Here is an 18,735-nt window from a genome sequence, read left to right as displayed (position 1 = left end):
AAAAAAAAAAAAAAAAAAAAAAAAAAGAAAAAAGAAAATTCAGACTAATTTATTGGTTTGTGATATAGTACCATGCTGGTTATAACACACTTGCATTCTTTGCTTTTAGATTTAAAAATATTTTTACATCATAGATACTTATCTTGGATCTCAAATATAGACAGACACTTCAAAATGCTTATTATATGTAACACTATAACTCAATAAGCTATAAATTGAGAAATGTACTATATTCTATTTCGAAATTTTCCAAAAGACTTAAAAAAATTGTGATCGACTTCAGTTCCATGTTCTTTTCCCTGATATATATTGAAAAATTATTAGCATGAGGCAAGTTAGAATAAAAAATAAGACTAAAAAAAACAAAGAACTTAGAACAAAGCATTATTTATAAATTGTAAGGACATGGACTACATTGTGGATTAAGAGCTACCTCCAACCACTGAATCCTGTTTATAGCCATTAAAGTATGTTTGGTAGGTTCCTGAACTATTTTGGCTCAAACTTAAATAGTGTGCTTAGTTTTTTCAACTAAGGCTGAATCAGATAGCTTATTTCATACTTGCATAACGCATTCACAAATAAAAATTGTGCAGAACTGATAGGAAGAAAACAAATTTTTCTGATGTTCTGAAAGAATACTTGAATAAATAAAAAAATATATTTTGGGGGGAAAGAAATACTGAATATAGTGAAATATTAATTTTTCCTAAACAAAACTGTAAATTAAACAAAATCCTAACGTCAATATTTTGGAATTTGACAAAATGATAAACAACTTTATATGGTAAAATTCACGTGTGATAGTACCTAACAAAATTATAATAAAGAGTAATGATAGAGTTTTAAAATTATATTGTAGACTGTTTTATAAAGCTACAGAAATTAACACAGTATAATAGTAGTACAGAATGAGATGAATCAATATGGGGATTTCATATAAGATAAAGATAATATTTCAAATGAGTGGGTGAAAAGATAATGGTGCTCAGACGACTAACTAATCTTTGAGAAAATAACTTAAAGTTTGATTCCAACCTCATTCCTTACACTAAAGTAAATGCCAAGTAGAGAAATGCTATGTTTTTCTATTAAATATTTATATTTAATGTTTTACTTTATTAAATTCTTTTCTCAAGTTGCAGATGGGTTTTGTATTCAAACTCTCATCCCTGTCTGCAGAATTACCAGTTTTAGTGGCCTGATCCATACACTATTTTTCTCATGCTTATGTAAATATACACAAATATCTAAACCCATGTAAATGGTGCTCTTATTTTTGCAATTGTTTATTTTTAATAAAACTAGATCATTTAGTCCACATTATATTGCAACTTCTTTTTCTTGTTAACAGTATATCCTGTGTACCCTTCCATTTAAATAGTTACTGATTAGACACATACTTTTTAATAACTGCTGAATATCCCATTGAATGAAAGCAACACCATTTGATTCAATCATTCACCTACTGTTGTCTATTTTGGTTGCTTTCTGTATTAATTTTTCCTGTGGATAATGCTTCAATACATATCCGTGTGTGTGTATGTATATTCTTATATACCAATTCTTTTATTTCCATGGAAATGCTTCCCAAACTGTGAAAGTTCAAAATGTCCATTTATTACTATTTAATAGATATTCCCAGACTAATTTCCAAAATGTTTGCAGCAATTTACACTTTGACTAGTAGTAAATTAGGATATACATTTATCCATGTTCTTACTGGCACTGGATGGTGTACCTTAAATTTCTGCCAATATCTGATAGTTTAAAAATAGCACATTTTGGATCTTTTATTTGCATTTCCTAGGCTATGAATAAACTTGGGAATGCATAGATTCATTTAATATTTGGATTTCTACTTCTATGAAACTCTTACTCATATCATTTGTTGATTTTTCTTTAGGTTGTTTGCCTTTTCTTCTCAATGTATAGGCATTGGGTGGTGGTTGGATTATTGACTATCTGCCCCACATTTTGCCAATATTTTTCTCAATGTATCACATGCCTTTGGACTTTGTTCATAATATATTGTATGCTTTTTATTCCTTTGTATATAGTCAAATATGTCTATATTTTGTCTTTATACATTTTGGGTTTATTGTCTTTGTAGGAAGATTTTCTTCATTCCAAATTTACACTGATAATCTCCTACTTCTTCTAACATAGAGGACCTCAGCAAAACAAATGATTGCCTCAGCATTTAAATAACTTTCTCACTCCTTCAATTAAAGCAACATCAACAACAAACTAACCAGTCCATTAATTAAATCCAATTCATCTTAATTTTATTTTAATATATTTGTATACTGTAAAACACCTTTATTAATGATATTGTATATTTGATTCCTGATAAATGTTCATAAGGATCCCCCAAAACAAAATAGCATCTTATTCTTTAAGCTTACCAAAAAATGTTTTCAATAACATTCAGACTTTCTACCATTTTACTAATTATTAAGTTGACCAATTCTCTGATACTAATACATAAACATCCACAATTAATTTATAGTGAGATAAACAGAGACGTGCAAAGAAAATGTATTCTGGAAGAGCTTGTGGTAATTTGTTTAGGAGACCAAGCTTTGAATTCCTATCACCTACTGCTGTGTATATAAAAGAAAGTTCTTTAATTTTATGTGAAAATTTAAATATAGTTTCTCTGAGATCTGCCATTCAGAACTTTCACAGGGTTCATTTTAAATTGAGAGCACCGCTGCTGTAGCTCTTCTAGATCTAGGCCACAGCTGTTCGCTCAGCTACAATTTGGCACTCTTCCTTTACTTTTCAAGTCGTGCTTCTCATGATTCTTGAAACATTATCTGCTTTAAGCTGACATAGTCGATGCTCAGCATAAAGTACTTAACTAAAAGCTTCTACTTCTAAGACTATGTAGAATATTATTTTCTGCATAGTTTAAAAAAATAGTATATCTGAGGATATTCAGAGCTCACTAAAATGTGGGTGGTTGATACAGCAGAGAATTAGTGGCAGTGGGTTCTGTTTACATTGATAAGATGCTCACATTTGGTTGGCTGAGGCAGAAACTAGGGTTTCAGGTTGTGGTAATGAATTGAGAGCTAAAGGTTTAGAATCAAGTAAAGAGTGCTGAGTGAATGTATTTCCAAGTCTTGAAGTACAGTGAGGTTCAGAGTTACAACAGAGAAGTCAACCAGCACTAGAGCATCCACAAGAAGGTTGAGAAAACATTAGGTGGTAAATTCCCCAAAGACTGGCAGAGCTTAAAATATAAGTACTTAAAGTTAGAGTAGAAATTCAATCAAATTAGTAGATTGCTTAAAACAAAACTGAATAAAACAATAATAACAACAACCCTCAGTTCAGATACAGTACCGTTGACAGAGATCATAAATATGTGCACCAGGCAGGATGAAAGGCAAATATTTAGAATGATAATTGTTCAAAGGTAGATAAATGGTCTACTGTGTTTACAGAGTGGTTGGGGGAGAATGAACCAATAGCAAAATACCTTCCTTAATGGTAACCAACCTGTTTGCTTCAACTTAGGGGGCTGCAATGGGGATTTGATGTCATTCCTGGTGGGGCAGAATCCACCAGTCACATTTAAAATGTGACTTCCCTGGAGCCAGAGGCAAGGAAGAAGCAATAACTCAATGGAGGAAGGAATAAATAGGTGGAGAACAGCTTGCTGTTCGTCAATTAGTTCTGATAGCAGTTCCCCAGAAAATTTTCTTACCTATAGTAAAAATACATTCAATGGTTCCTGCTTTAATAGAAACACTTCCAGGGAATATCTGATTTAAGGATGATGGGTAAAGCTGGCATTTCGTTTCCTTCCTGAGGATTACCCAAAAGCAACAAGAAATACCAAACACAAAATTAACAAATAAATTTTGTGAAACTAGGAGACAGCTAAACCCACAAAATAAAAACTAGGTAAAAGGGTTGACAAAGCCTGAGAGGACTGAATAGCAGGGCATGTGGGAGGAAGAGGAGAAAGAATGCTGCTGCTTCTGCTAGTCTTCAGAAGAACTAGCACATGTGGTTCTGGAAGCTAGGGACACTCCCTGTGTTGCAAAACCAAGATCCTTTGTTTACCACAGCATGAGCAAGATGCTTGCTTGCTCTTGCAGTTGAAATTCCCCCTGAACCAAGTTAAATCTCTAAAAGCAGGTGAAAGGGGGCTTTTTGAGAAATCACACAAGCCATATCTGTGGGATTCTGTCTGTTTGAAAACAGGGGAGAAGAAAGTCTTGGTATTGTGCACAGATCCATAGCAGAGGCTACATGAAGATACACAAAATCCTGGGTCATGAGAAAAAATCTAGCTAGCTGGGAACATATCCTTAGCTTATGTCCAGATATTTAGTTGTGGCTTATTATGTGCTTTATATTAAGAAAGAAGCCAAAATAAGAGTTCCCAGTATTCCATAGACTCAGTCATGATTTCGATCGGGTCAAATGCCAAATGTCTAAAATTATCTTAATTATAACTTCTGATCTGTTTTTTTTTAACATAGAAATATGGCATCAGGTCAGATTGTTTCATTATCTTCAAGTGAATGTAAGTATTCACACAATTTTATTGAATTTGGATTTTAACCATAATAAAGAACACGTGTACATGCACACTCTTGGAAAATACCTATATAGTTAGTAATTGAAGGAAATGACTCCTTACCAAGTATCTGTTATTATTTGTGGAATACAAGTACAAATTAAATGGGAGAAAGAGGAAAAATGCTTCCCTTTGTAGCTCAGGTCTCAATGATCATGTCCCTATTCATTCATACATATATAATGAGTGCCTATTCTTCACAAGTTTGAGGAAAGAGAAGAATACAATATTATCCTTGGTTTCAAGTAGCTCACAACTTGAGAAATTAAAGTGCTTGCACACATACATATGATTAAAAGCATGCTATTTAAATGCTAGTAGAAGACCTCTCACGCAGTGGTATAAGAAAAAGGATCAAGATTTACTCATATACTTAACCTCCATGCTCTTCACTCCAGGCTGCTTAGTGTACTTACTGTCCTTTAAAAAATGCTATTTTAGTAAAGAATTAGAATGACCATGTTTCATCAAAGCTAACATGCCATTTGTTTGCTGTAAGAGGTACCACAATGTCAGAGGTGGTAAAGCATGAAAAAATGTGCATCTTAGAAATACTGCATTAAGGCTCTTAAACACCTGGCACATTCTCCAATGTTGGTGTGGTGCCCAGCCCATAGTGGGTCCTCAGAGCATTTGTTAACTGAGTGAGATTATCTGCTTTCTAATCTGATCCTATCCACACTTAACTACACTGCCTTCAAATGTGCCAGGTGTTGCTGTCACAATTTTATGTTAGTCACTCAACCTGTATGAGATGGAGGACAGACTGAAACTTTTCGACACAATGCTTAGATAAGAAAAGAGATTATTTTTGAATAAGAAATATCATGTTATACAGTCTTTCCTTTAAGTAGACACATGTACTTGCTGAATGTCTTTTAAAGAGATGAATAATAACAAAACAGCCAAGCTCTCATTTCATAAGTAAATTTTTGATAGTGCATGCAATTTTTGTGGCTTCCCATTGTTTTGAAGTATCATATAATTTAACACTTTCTATCAACTATGTGGTTCAGGAAGATATAAATAATATATACTACAAGGAACTAGTGTAAAAGGAAGAAAAGTTTGTAAGACTTATCTTTAAAACGTCAAAACAAATGGGAAAAATCATACTAGTTCTAAATCATTTTGTAGTTGGATTTATTTAAAAACCCTAGTGAATTTCCATTTATTTTACTTGAAGATCAAATTGTTCAATTGTACTACATATTTACTTAAACTGACAGCCTGGTAATAACCTTCCTGTAACACCTTAAAACTGTGGATAACTAATAATGTATTATAATCAAGTTTCTTTCTATAACTTGTATATGCAGCTCATTATAAAAAAATATTTTTAAAAATGAAGTGGGTCTAATGTTGATATTAAAGGCAGTTTCTACATATGATATTTTCTAACATATTTATTGGAGAATAATTGCTTTACATTGTTGTGATAGTTGCTGCTGTATCACAAAGTGAATCAGCTATACATATACATATATCCCCATAACCCCTCCCTCTTGTGTCTCCCAGCCGCCCTCCCTATCCCACACCTCTAGGTGGTCACAAAGCATGAGCTGATCTCCCTGTGCTATGCAGCTGCTTCCAACGAGCTATCTATTTGACATTTGGTAGTGTATATATGTCGATGCTACACTCTCACTTCGTCTCACCTTACCCTTCCCCCTCCCCGTGTCCTCAAGTCCATCCTCTACATCTGAGTCTGTTACTGTCCTGCCCCTAGGTTCTTCAGAACCATTTTCTTTTCTTTTTTTTTAGATTCCATATATATGTGTTAGCATACGGTATTTGTTTTTCTCTTTCTGACTTGCTTCACTCTGTACGACAGACTCTAGGTCCATCCACCTCACCACAAATAACTCATTTTCATTTCGTTTTTAGGGCTGAATAATATTCCATTGTATATATGTGCCACAGCTCCTTTATCTATTCATCTGTCAATGGACATTTAGGTTGCTTCCGTGTCCTGGCTATTGTAAATAGTGCTGCAGTGAACAATGTGGTACATGTCTCTTTTTGAATTATGGTTTTCTGAGGGTATGTGCCCAGTAGTGGGATTGCTGGGTCATATGGTAGTTCTATTTTTAGTTTATTAAGGAACCGCCATACTGTCCTCCATAGTGGCTGAGTAAATTTACACTCACATCAACAGTGCAGGAAGGTTCCCTTTTCACCACACCCTCTCTAGCATTTATTGTTTCTAGAGTTTTTGATAATGGCCATTCTGACCAGTGTGAGGTGATACCTCATTGTAGTTTTGATTTACATTTCTCTAATTATTAGTGATGTTGACCATCTTTTCATGAGCCTCTTGGCCATCTGTATGTCTTCCTTGGTGAAATGTCTATTTAGGTCTTCCACCCATTTTTGATTGGGTTGTTTGTTTTTTTGATATTGAGCTCCATGTGCTGTTTGTATATTTTGGAGATTAATCCTTTGTCAGTTGCTTCATTTGCAAATATTTTCTGCAATTCTGAGGGTTGTCTTTTCTCTTGTTTATGGTTTCCTTTGCTGTGCAAAAGCTTTTAAGTTTAATTAGGTCCCACTTGTTTACTTTTGCTTTTATTTTCATTAGTCTAGGAAGTGGGTCAAAAAAGATCTTGCTGCAGTTTATATCAAAGAGTGTTTTTCCTATGTTTTCCTCTAAGAATTTTATAGTGTCTGCCCTTACATTTAGGTCTTGAATCCATTTTGAGTTTATTTTTGTGTATGGTGTTAGGAAGTGTTCTAATTTCATTCTTTTGCATGTAGCTGTCCAGTTTTCTGAGCACCACTTACTGAAGAGTCTATCTTTTCTCCATTGTATATTCTTGCCTCCTTTATCAAAGATAAGGTGACCATATGTTCATGGGTTTATCTCTGGGCTTTCTATCCTGTTCCTTTGATCTATATTTCTGTTTCTGTGCCAGTACCATATTGTCTTGATCACTGTAGCTTTGTAGTATACTTCAAAGTCAGGGAGCCTAATTCCTCCAGCTCCGTTTTTCTTTCTCAAGATTACTTAGGCTATTTGGGGTCTTTTGTGTTTCCATATAAGTTGTGCAATTTTTTTATTCTAGTTCTGTGCAAAATGCCATTGGTAGTTTGATAGGGATTGCATTGAATCTGTAGATTGCTTTGGGTAGTATAGTCATTTTCACAATGTTGATTCTTCCAATCCAAGAACATGGTATATCTCTCCATCTATTTGTATCATCTGTAATTTCTTTCATCAGTGTCTTATAATTTTCTGCATACAGGTCTTTTGTCTCCTTAGGTAGGTTTATTCCTAGATATTTTATTCTTTTTGTTACAATGGTAAATGGGAGTGTTATCTTGATTTCACTTTCAGATTTTTCATCATTAGTATATAGCAATGCCAGAGATTTCTGTGCATTAATTTTGTATCCTGCTACTTTACCAACTTCATTGATTAGCTCTAGTAGTTTTCTGGTAGCATCTTTAGGATTCTCTATGTATAGTATCATGTCATCTGCAAACAGTGACAGATTTACTACTCTTCCATTTTGGATTCCTTTTATTTCCTTTTCTTCTCTGATTGCTGTGGCTAAAATTTCCGAAACTGTGTTGAATAATAGTGGTGAGAGTGGGCAACCTTGTCTTCTTCCTGATCTTAGTGGAAATGGTTTCAGTTTTTCAACATTGAGAATGATGTTGGCTGTGGGTTTGTCATATATGGCCTTTATTATGTTGAGGTAAGCTGCCTCTATTTCTACTTTCTGGAGAGTTTTTATCATAAATCGGTGTTGAATTTTGTTGAAAGCTTTTTCTGCATCCGTTGAGATGATCATATGGTTTTTCTCCTTCGATTTGTTAATATGGTGTATCACATTGATTAATTTTCATATATTGAAGAAAGCTTGCATTCCTGGGATAAACCCCACTTGATCATGGTGTATGATACTTTTAATGTGCTTCTCATTCTGTTTTGCTAGTATTTTGTTGAGGATTTTTGCGTCTATGTTCATCAGTGATATTGGCCTGCAGTTTTCTTGTGACATCTTTGGCTTGTTTTGGTATCAGGGTGATGGTGGCCTCATAGAATGAGTTTGGGAGTGTTCCTCCCTTTGCTGTATTTTGGAAGAGTTTGAGAAGGATATGTGTTAGTTCTTCTCTAAATGTTTGATAGAATTCACCTGTGAATCCATCTGATCCTGGACTTTTGTTTGTTGGAAGATTTTTAATCACAGTCTCAATTTCAGTGCTTGTGATTGGTTTGTTTTTATTTTCTGTTTCTTCCTGGTTCAATCTCAGAAGGTCACGCTTTTCTAAGGAATTGTCCATTTCTTCCAGGTTGTCCAATTTATTGGCATAGATTTGCTTGTAATCTCTCATGACCCTTTGTATTTCTGCAGTGTCTGTTGTTACTTCTCCTGTTTCACTTCTAATTCTGTTGATTTGAGTCTTCTCTCTTTTTTTCCTGATGAGTCTGGCTAATGGTTTATCAATTTTGTTTATCTTCTCAAAGAACCAGCTTTTACTTTTACTGATCTTTGTGATCATTTCCTTCATTTATTTCTGATCTGATCTTTATGATTTCTTTCCTTCTGCTAACTTTGGGTTTTTTTTGTTTTTCTGTCTGTAATTGCTTTAGGTATAAGGTTAGATTGTTTATTTGAGATTTTTTTGTTTCTTGAGGTAGGATTGTATTGCTATAAACTTCCCTCTTAGAACTGCTTTTGCTGCATCCAATAGGTTTTGGGCCGTTGTGTTTTCATTGTCACTTGTTCCTAGGTATTTTTTGATTTCCTCTTTAATTTCTTCAGTGATCTCTTGGTTATTTAGTAACGTATTGTTTAGCCTCCATGTGTATGTATTTTGTACAGTTTTTTTCCTGTAATTGATATCTAGTCTCAATGCATTGTGGTCAGAAAAGATACTTGATAGGATTTCAATTTTCTTAAATTTACCAAGGCCTGATTTCTGACCCAAGGTATGATGTATCCTCAAGAATGTTCCATGAGCACTTGAGAAGAAACTGTATTCTGTTTTGTTTGGATGGAATGTCCTATAAATATCTATTAAGTCCATCTTGTTTAATGTATCATTTAAAGTTTGTGTTTCCTTATTTATTTTCACTTTGGTTCATCTGTCCATTGGTGAAAGTGGGGTATTTAGCCTCCATATGTATTTTTTTACAGTTTTTTTCCCTGTAATTAATATATGGTCTCACAGCACTGTGGTCAGAAAAGATACTTGACATGATTTCAATTTTTGTAAATTTACCAAGGCTTGATTTGTGACCCAAGATATGATCTATCCTGGAGAATGTTCATGAGCACTTGAGAAGAAAGTGTATTCTGTTGTTTTTGGATGGAATGTCCTATAAATATCAATTAAGTCCATCTTGTTTAATGTATCATTTAAAGCTTGTGTTTCCTTAGTTATTTTCATTTTGGATGATCTGTCCATTGGTGCAAGTGGGGTGTTAAAGTCCCCTACTATGATTGTGTTACTGTCGATTTCCCCTTTTAAGGCTGTTAGCATTGCCTTATGTATTGAGGTGCTCCTATGTTGGGTGCATAAATATTTGCAATTCTTGTATCTTCTTCTTGGATTTATCCCTTAATCGTTACGTAGTTTCCTTGTTTCTCTCTGATAATTTTATTTTAAAGTCTATTTTGTCTAATGTGAGAATTGCTACTCCAGCTTTCTTTTGATTTCCATTTGCATGGAATATCTTTTTCCAATCCCTTACTTTCAATCTGTATGTGTCCCTAGGTCTGAAGTGGGTCTCTTGTAGACAGCAAGTATATGGGTCTTGTTTTTGTATCCATTCAGCCAGTCTATGTCTTTCTGTTGGAGCATTTCATCCATTTACAATGAAGGTAATTATCGATATGTATGTTCCTATTACCATTTTCTTAACTGTTTAGGGTTTGTTATTTTAGGTCTGTTCCTTATCTTATGTTTCCTGCCTAGAGAAGTTCCTTTAGCATTTGTTGTAAAGCTGGGTTGGTGGTGCTGAATTCTCTTAGCTTTTGCTTGTCTGTAAATGTTTTAATTTCTCCATCTAATCTAAATGAGATCCTTGCTGGGTAGAGTAATCTTGGTTGTAGGTATTTTCCTTTCATAACTTTAAATATGCAATGAAAGGGAAAAACCTTGTTTGTCACTTCTGTTGCAGAGTTTCTGCTGAAAGATCAGCTCTTAACCTTACGGGGATTCCCTTGTATGTTATTTGTTGCTTTTCCCTTGCTGCTTTTAATATTTTTTCTTTGTATTTAATTTTTGATAGCTTGATTAATATGTTTCTTGGCATGTTTCCCCTTGGATTTATACTGTATGGGACTCTGTTCTTCCTGGACTTGATTAACTATTTTCTTTCACATATTAGGGACGTTTTCAAGTATAATCTCTTCAAATATTTTCTCAGTCCCTTTTTTTTCTCTTCTTCTTCTGCGACCCCTGTAATTCGAATGTTGGTGTATTTAATGTCCCAGAGGTCTCTGAGACTGTCCTCAATTCTTTTCATACTTTTTTCTTTATTCTGCTCTGCAGTAGTTATTTCCACTATTTTATCTTTCAGGTCACTTATCTGTTCTTCTGCCTCAGTTATTCTGCTATTGATTCCTTCTAGAGAATTTTTAATTTCATTCATTGTGTTGTTCATCATAGTTTGTTTGCTCTTTAGTTCTTCTAGGTCCTTGTTAATCATTTCTTGTATTTTCTCCATTCTGTTTCGAAGATTTTGGATCATCTTTACTATCATTACTCTGAATTCTTTTTCAGGTAGACTGTCTATTTCCTCTTCATTTGTTTGGTCTGGTAGGTTTTTACCTTCTTCCTCTGCTGCGTATTTCTCTGTCTTCACATTTTGCTTAACATACTGTGTTTGGGGTCTTTTTTTGCAGGCTGCAGCTTTGTAGTTCTTGTTGTTTTTGGTGTCTGCCCAAAGTGGGTAAGGTTGGTTCTGTGGGTTGTGTAGGCTTCCTGGTGAAGTGACTGGTTTCTGTGTTCTGTTGGGTGAGGCTGCATCTTGTCTTTGTGGTGGACAGGACTGAGTCCTGTGGTGTGTTTTGGGGTGTCTGTGATCTTATTATGATTTTAGGCAGCCTCTCTGCTAATGGATGGGTTTGTGTTCCTGTCTTGCTAGTTGTTTGGCATAGCATGCCCAGCACTGTAGCTTGGTGGTCGTTGAGTGGAGCTGAGTCTTAGCATTGAGATGGAGATCTCTGGGAGGGCTTTCACCCTTTGATATTATGTGGGGCTGGAGGTCTCTGGTGGACCATTGTCATGAACTTGGCTCTCCCACCTCAGAGGTTCAGGCCTGACACCCAGCTGGAGTACCAAGACCCTGTGAGCCACACAGCTCAGAAGAAGAGAGAGAAAAAGAAAGAAAGAAAAAAGTAAAATAAAATAAAGTTATTAAAATAAAAACTAAAAAAATTATTATTCAGAAAACGAATCCACCAATGATAATAAGCACATAAAACTATGCTAAAAAACAAACAAACAAACTAAATGGACAGACAGACCCTAGGACAAATGGTAAAAGCAAAGCTATACAGACAAAATCACACATAGAAGCATATACATACACACTGAGAAAAAGAGAAAAAGGAAATAAACATATATATATATGAAGGAAGAGAGCAACCAAAACAATAAACATATCTACCAGTGTTAATAAGGTCTAAATACTAAACTAAGATCACATAAAACCAGAAACAAATTAGGTGCAGAAAGCAAACCCCAAGTCTACAGTTGCTCCCCAAGTCCACCACCTCAATTTTGGGATGATTCGTTGTCCATTCAGGTATTCCAGAGATTCAGGGTACATCAGGTTGACTGTGGAGATTTAATCTGCTACTCCTTGAGGCTGTAGGGAGAAGTTTCCTGTTGTCTTCTTTGTTCCCACAGCTCCTGGGGTTCAGCTTTGTGTCTGGCCCCAAATTTAAATTTTGGCCTCTGCATGTAGGTCACCTGCAGGCATCTGTTCCCTGCCCAGACAGGAGGGCATTAAATGAGCAGCTGATTTAGGGGCTCTGCCTCATTTAGGCCAGGGGAAGGGAGGATTACAAAATGCGGGGAAGCCTGTGGCGGCAGAGGCCGTCGTGATGTTGCAACAGCCTGAGGCGTGCCGTATGTTCTCCTGGGGAAGTTTCCCTAGATCACTGGACCCTGGCAGTGTCAGGCTGCACAGGCTGCCAGGAGTAATGGATGGGTTTGTGTTCCTGTCTTGCTAGTTGTTTGGCATAGCATGCCCAGCACTGTAGCTTGGTGGTCGTTGAGTGGAGCTGAGTCTTAGCATTGAGATGGAGATCTCTGGGAGGGCTTTCACCCTTTGATATTATGTGGGGCTGGAGGTCTCTGGTGGACCATTGTCATGAACTTGGCTCTCCCACCTCAGAGGTTCAGGCCTGACACCCAGCTGGAGTACCAAGACCCTGTGAGCCACACAGCTCAGAAGAAGAGAGAGAAAAAGAAAGAAAGAAAAAAGTAAAATAAAATAAAGTTATTAAAATAAAAACTAAAAAAATTATTATTCAGAAAACGAATCCACCAATGATAATAAGCACATAAAACTATGCTAAAAAACAAACAAACAAACTAAATGGACAGACAGACCCTAGGACAAATGGTAAAAGCAAAGCTATACAGACAAAATCACACATAGAAGCATATACATACACACTGAGAAAAAGAGAAAAAGGAAATAAACATATATATATATGAAGGAAGAGAGCAACCAAAACAATAAACATATCTACCAGTGTTAATAAGGTCTAAATACTAAACTAAGATCACATAAAACCAGAAACAAATTAGGTGCAGAAAGCAAACCCCAAGTCTACAGTTGCTCCCCAAGTCCACCACCTCAATTTTGGGATGATTCGTTGTCCATTCAGGTATTCCAGAGATTCAGGGTACATCAGGTTGACTGTGGAGATTTAATCTGCTACTCCTTGAGGCTGTAGGGAGAAGTTTCCTGTTGTCTTCTTTGTTCCCACAGCTCCTGGGGTTCAGCTTTGTGTCTGGCCCCAAATTTAAATTTTGGCCTCTGCATGTAGGTCACCTGCAGGCATCTGTTCCCTGCCCAGACAGGAGGGCATTAAATGAGCAGCTGATTTAGGGGCTCTGCCTCATTTAGGCCAGGGGAAGGGAGGATTACAAAATGCGGGGAAGCCTGTGGCGGCAGAGGCCGTCGTGATGTTGCAACAGCCTGAGGCGTGCCGTATGTTCTCCTGGGGAAGTTTCCCTAGATCACTGGACCCTGGCAGTGTCAGGCTGCACAGGCTGCCAGGAGGGGAGGTGTGGACAGTGACCTGTGCTTGCACACAGGCTTCTTGGTGGCTGCAGTAGCAGCCTTAGCATCTCATGCTCGTCTCTGGTGTCCATGCTGATAGCTAAGGCTTGCACCTGTCTCTGGAGCTCATTTATGCAGTGCTCCGAATCCCCTCTCCTCACACACCTGGAAACAATGGTCTCTTGCCTCTTAGGCAGTTCCAGACATTTTCCCAGACTCCATCAGTCTAGTTGTGGCGCACTAGTCTCCTTCAGGCTGTGTTCACGCAGCCAACCCCAGTCCTCTCCTAGGGATCTTACTTCCAATGCCCGAGCCTCAGCTCCCAGACCCCACCCGCCCCAGTGGGTGAGCAGACAAGCCTCTCAGGCTGGTGAGTGCTGGTTGACATCGATCCTCTGTGCGGGAATCTCTTTGCTTTGCACTCTGCACTCCTGTTGCTGTACTCTGCTTTGTGGCTCCAAAGCTTCCCCCCCACACCTGCTGTCTCTGCCAGTGAAGGGGCTTCCTAGTGTGTGGAAACTTTTCCTGCTTCACAGCTCCTTCCCAGGGGTGCAGGTCCCATCCTTATTCTTTTGTCTCCGTTTTTTCTTTTTTCTTTTATCCTCCCCAGGTATGTGGAGAGTTTCTTGCCTTTTGGGAAGTCTGAGGTTTTCTGCCAGCGTTCACTAGGTGTTCTGTAGGAGTTGTTCCACATGTAGATGTATTTTTGATGTATTTGTGGGGAGGAAGGTGATTTCCATGATTTACTCCTCCACCATCTTGAAGGTCTCCTCAACAGTATTTTAAAGTATATTTTATCTGATACGAGTATTGCTACTCCAGCTTTCTTTTGATTTCCTAGCAAACAGAATCCAACAACATGTTAAAAGGATCATATACCATGATCAAGTGGGATTTATCCCAGGAATGCAAGGATTCTTCAATATACACAAATCAGTCAATGTGATACACCGTATTAACAAAGTAAGGAATAAAAACCATATGATCATCTCAAGAGATGCAGAAAATGCTTTTCACAGAGCTCAGCACTCATGATAAAAACTCTCCAGAAAATGGGCATAGGGGGAACCTACCTCATCATAATAAAGACCATATATGACAAACCCACAGCAAGCCTCCTACTCAATGGTAAAAAACTGAAAGCATTTCCAATAAGATCAGGAACAACACAAGGATATCCACTCTCACCACTCTTATTCAACATAGTTTTGGAAGTCCTAGCCAAGGAAATCAGAGAAGAAAAGGAAATAAAAGGAAAACAAATTGGAAAAGAAGTAGTAAAACTGTCACTGTTTGCAGATGACATGAAACTTTACATAGAAAATCCTAAAGATGCCACCAGAAAACTACTAGAACTAATCAATGAATTTGGTAAGTTTGCAGGATACAAAATTAATGCATAGAAATCTCTGGCATTCCTATACACTAACAACGAAGAATCAGAACGAGAAATTAAGGAAACAATCACATTTAGCATCACAACAAAAAGAATAAAGTACCTAGGAATAAACCTAGCTAAGGAGGTGAAAGATTTGTACTCAGAAAACTATAAAACACTGATGAAAGAAATCAAAGATGAGGTGAACAGATGGAGAAGTATACCGTGTTCTTGGATTGCAAGAATCAATATTGTGAAAATGACTATACTACCCAAGGCAATCTACAGATTTAATGCAATTCCTATCAAACTACCAATGGCATTCTTCACAGAATTACAATAAAAAATTTTACAATTTGAATGGAAACACAAAAACCCCGAATAACCAAAGCAATCTTGAGAGAGAAAAATGGAGCTGGAGGAATCAGGCTCCCTAACTTCAAACTATACTACAAAGCTACAGTAATCAAGACAGTATGGTACTGGCAGAAAAACAGAAATATAGATCAATGGTACAGGACAGAAAGCCCAGAGATAAACCAACACACATTTGGTCACCCAATTTATGACAGAGGAAGCAAGAACATACAATGCAGAAAAGATAGCCTCTTCAATAAGTGGTGCTGGGAAAACTGGACAGGTACATGTTAAAGAATGATATTAGAACATTCCCTAACACCATAGACAAAAATAAGCTCAAAATGGATTCAAGACCTAAATGTAAGGGCAGACACTATCAAACTCTTAGAGGAAAACATACGCAGAACACTCTATGACATAAATCACAGCAAGATCCCTTTTGATCCACCTCCTAGAGAAATGGAAATAAAAACAAAAATAAACAAATGGGGCCTAATGAAACTTCAAAGTTTTTGCACAGCAAAGGAAACCATAAACAAGACCAAAAGACAACCCTCAGAATGGGAGAAAATATTTGCAAATGAAGCAACTGACAAAGGATTAATCTCCAAAATTTACAAGCAGCTCATGCAGCTCAATAACAAAAAAACAAACAATGCAATCCAAAAATGGTCAGAAGACCTAAATAGACATTTCTCCAAAGAAGATATACAGACTGCCAACAAACACATGAAAGAATGCTCAACATCATTAATCATTAGAGAAATGCAAATCAAAACTACAATGAGGTATCACCTCACACTGGTCAGAATGGCCATTTTCAAAAACTCTAGAAACAATAAATGCTAGAGAGGCTGTGGTGAAAAGGGAACCCTCCTGCACTGTTGATGGGAATGTAAATTTATTCAGTCACTATGGAGGACAGTATGGTGGTTCCTTAATAAACTAAAAATAGAACTACCATATGACCTAGCAATCCCACTACTGGGCACATACCCTCAGAAAACCATAATTCAAAAATAGACATGTACCACATTGTTCACTGCAGCACTATTTACAATAGCCAGGACATGGAAGCAAGCTACATGTCCATTGACAGATGAATAGATAAAGGAGGTGTGGCATATATATACAATGGAATATTACTCCACCCTAAAAAGAAACAAAAATGAGTTATCTGTGGTGAGGTGGATGGACCTAGAGTCTGTTATACAGAGTGAAGTAAGTCAGAAAGAGAAAAACAAATACCGTATGCTAACACATATATAAGGAATCTAAAAAAAAAAAAGGGTTCTGAACAACCTAGGGACAGGACGGGAATAAAGACGCAGATGTAGAGAATGGACTTGATGACACGGGGGGAAAGGTAAACTGAGACAAAGTGAGAGAGTGGCGTTGACACATATACACTACCAAATGTAGAATAGATAGCTAGTGCAAAGCAACAGCGTAGCATAGAGAGATAAGCTCAGTGATTTGCTATGATCTAGAGGGGTGAGATAAGGGAGGGTGGGAGGGAGGTTCAAGAGGGAAGGGGTATGGGGATATATGTATTCATATGGCTCATTCACTTTGTTGTACAACAGAAACTAACACAGCATTGTGAATCTATTATAGTCCAACAAAGATGTGTAAAAAAATAAAATGCCTGGAATACTTCAGTTATCCACATAACTTTATCCCTCACCTCTGGGATCTTTATTTAACAGTCACCTTTCAAGTAAGGCCTTACCTGTCATACTCTCTAACATTATAGCCCTACTTTCTTCTATTTCCATGTTTTTTCTCCTTAGCATTTACCACCACTTAACCCACTATTTCACTAATTTATCTTGCTCAGTATAATTCTCCTGCTTAACTGCAATTCCATGAAGGTGGAAAGTTTTACCTGTTTTATTCAGTGCTGTGTTCTAAGAGCCTAGAACAGTGCCTGCCATATAAAAACTGCTGTGTATGTCAGTTGAGAAACATTTTTATGGAGAGCTGTTAAAGCTGTATTAGTACTAGAGTGCATGGGGAAAGAATGAGATGAAACTGCAAAATAATTGGGTGTTCTAACTTACTATATTTGAAGAAAGGCATTACTGATCTCCCAATGTCATGCAGAAAATTCTTAATGTCATGTGACACATCTTGTAGTCGAGTAACTCTCCCAAATCCCCAACCTACTCACTAAACCTTCACCACGTAGCTGACTTTAGTGTCATTGGTGATTGTCTCAGTTTTTTTTCCCTAAGAAAATAATAGCTTATAACATGAATTGAGCATTTACTGTGTAATACATTAATCACTTGATATATATTTTCTCAGTTAATTCCATGTCACCCTATTTTTCCAAACAGGGAAGCAGGCTCGAAAGAACCTAAGTAACTTTCCCAAGTGATATGACTGGGATTTGGGCCCAAATTGTCTTTCTTCAGAGCCTCAGCTTATAACAATGATATTATTTTGCCTCCTAAAAGAGGCCATTTGGCATGAACTCCAAGTGTTTCTTGATAATCTTTCCTGTCTTTCTTTTCTGATATCTTAGCAGAAATGTTATTCCTTCTGTTTCAGGCTAATAAACCACTCATATTTTAGAAGCCCACTCTTCTTCTAATTATTTATGTTATCATGAACCTTCAATCCCTCTCTGTACACTGATGCCTTTTAAGCAAAATACAGACTGACATGTCTCCCATCTAAAAACAAAACAAGAGAAAATAGACATAAACAATAACTTTTGTTTCATTGTGTATCTACACACTCAGCTTCTCCCTGCAGTTACAGTTTTATTCTCTCTTTTATATTAAGCATGAACTATATGTCTGGATTGTGTGTGTGTGTCTGAGCTATATATCTCCCCTTGTCATTGGCATTTCCTTATCAATTCACTCTTATTTAGCCTGACTTAGATTTTGTGCCCAACTTTCTGCTGAAACTATTTGTACTTCCTAATTATAAATTATATGTCATTCTTTTACATATTTTTTCTGCACCATTTGCTACTGCTTAAAGCTCTTTCTTTTGAGATCTTATCCTGTCTCTTATCTTATGATCTCAGTCTCGCCTAATCCCTTTTCTCCCTTTTTTGACAGTTTATTCTTCACTATTCCAGGGCTACTCTTCCATTACTTGCCCCATTCACATAGGGGTAACCAA

The sequence above is a fragment of the Lipotes vexillifer genome, unplaced genomic scaffold (assembly GCF_000442215.2).
Source record: "Lipotes vexillifer unplaced genomic scaffold, Lipotes_vexillifer_v1.1 scaffold592, whole genome shotgun sequence".
NCBI lineage: Eukaryota > Metazoa > Chordata > Mammalia > Artiodactyla > Lipotidae > Lipotes > Lipotes vexillifer.
This window is presented reverse-complemented; position numbering follows the sequence as displayed.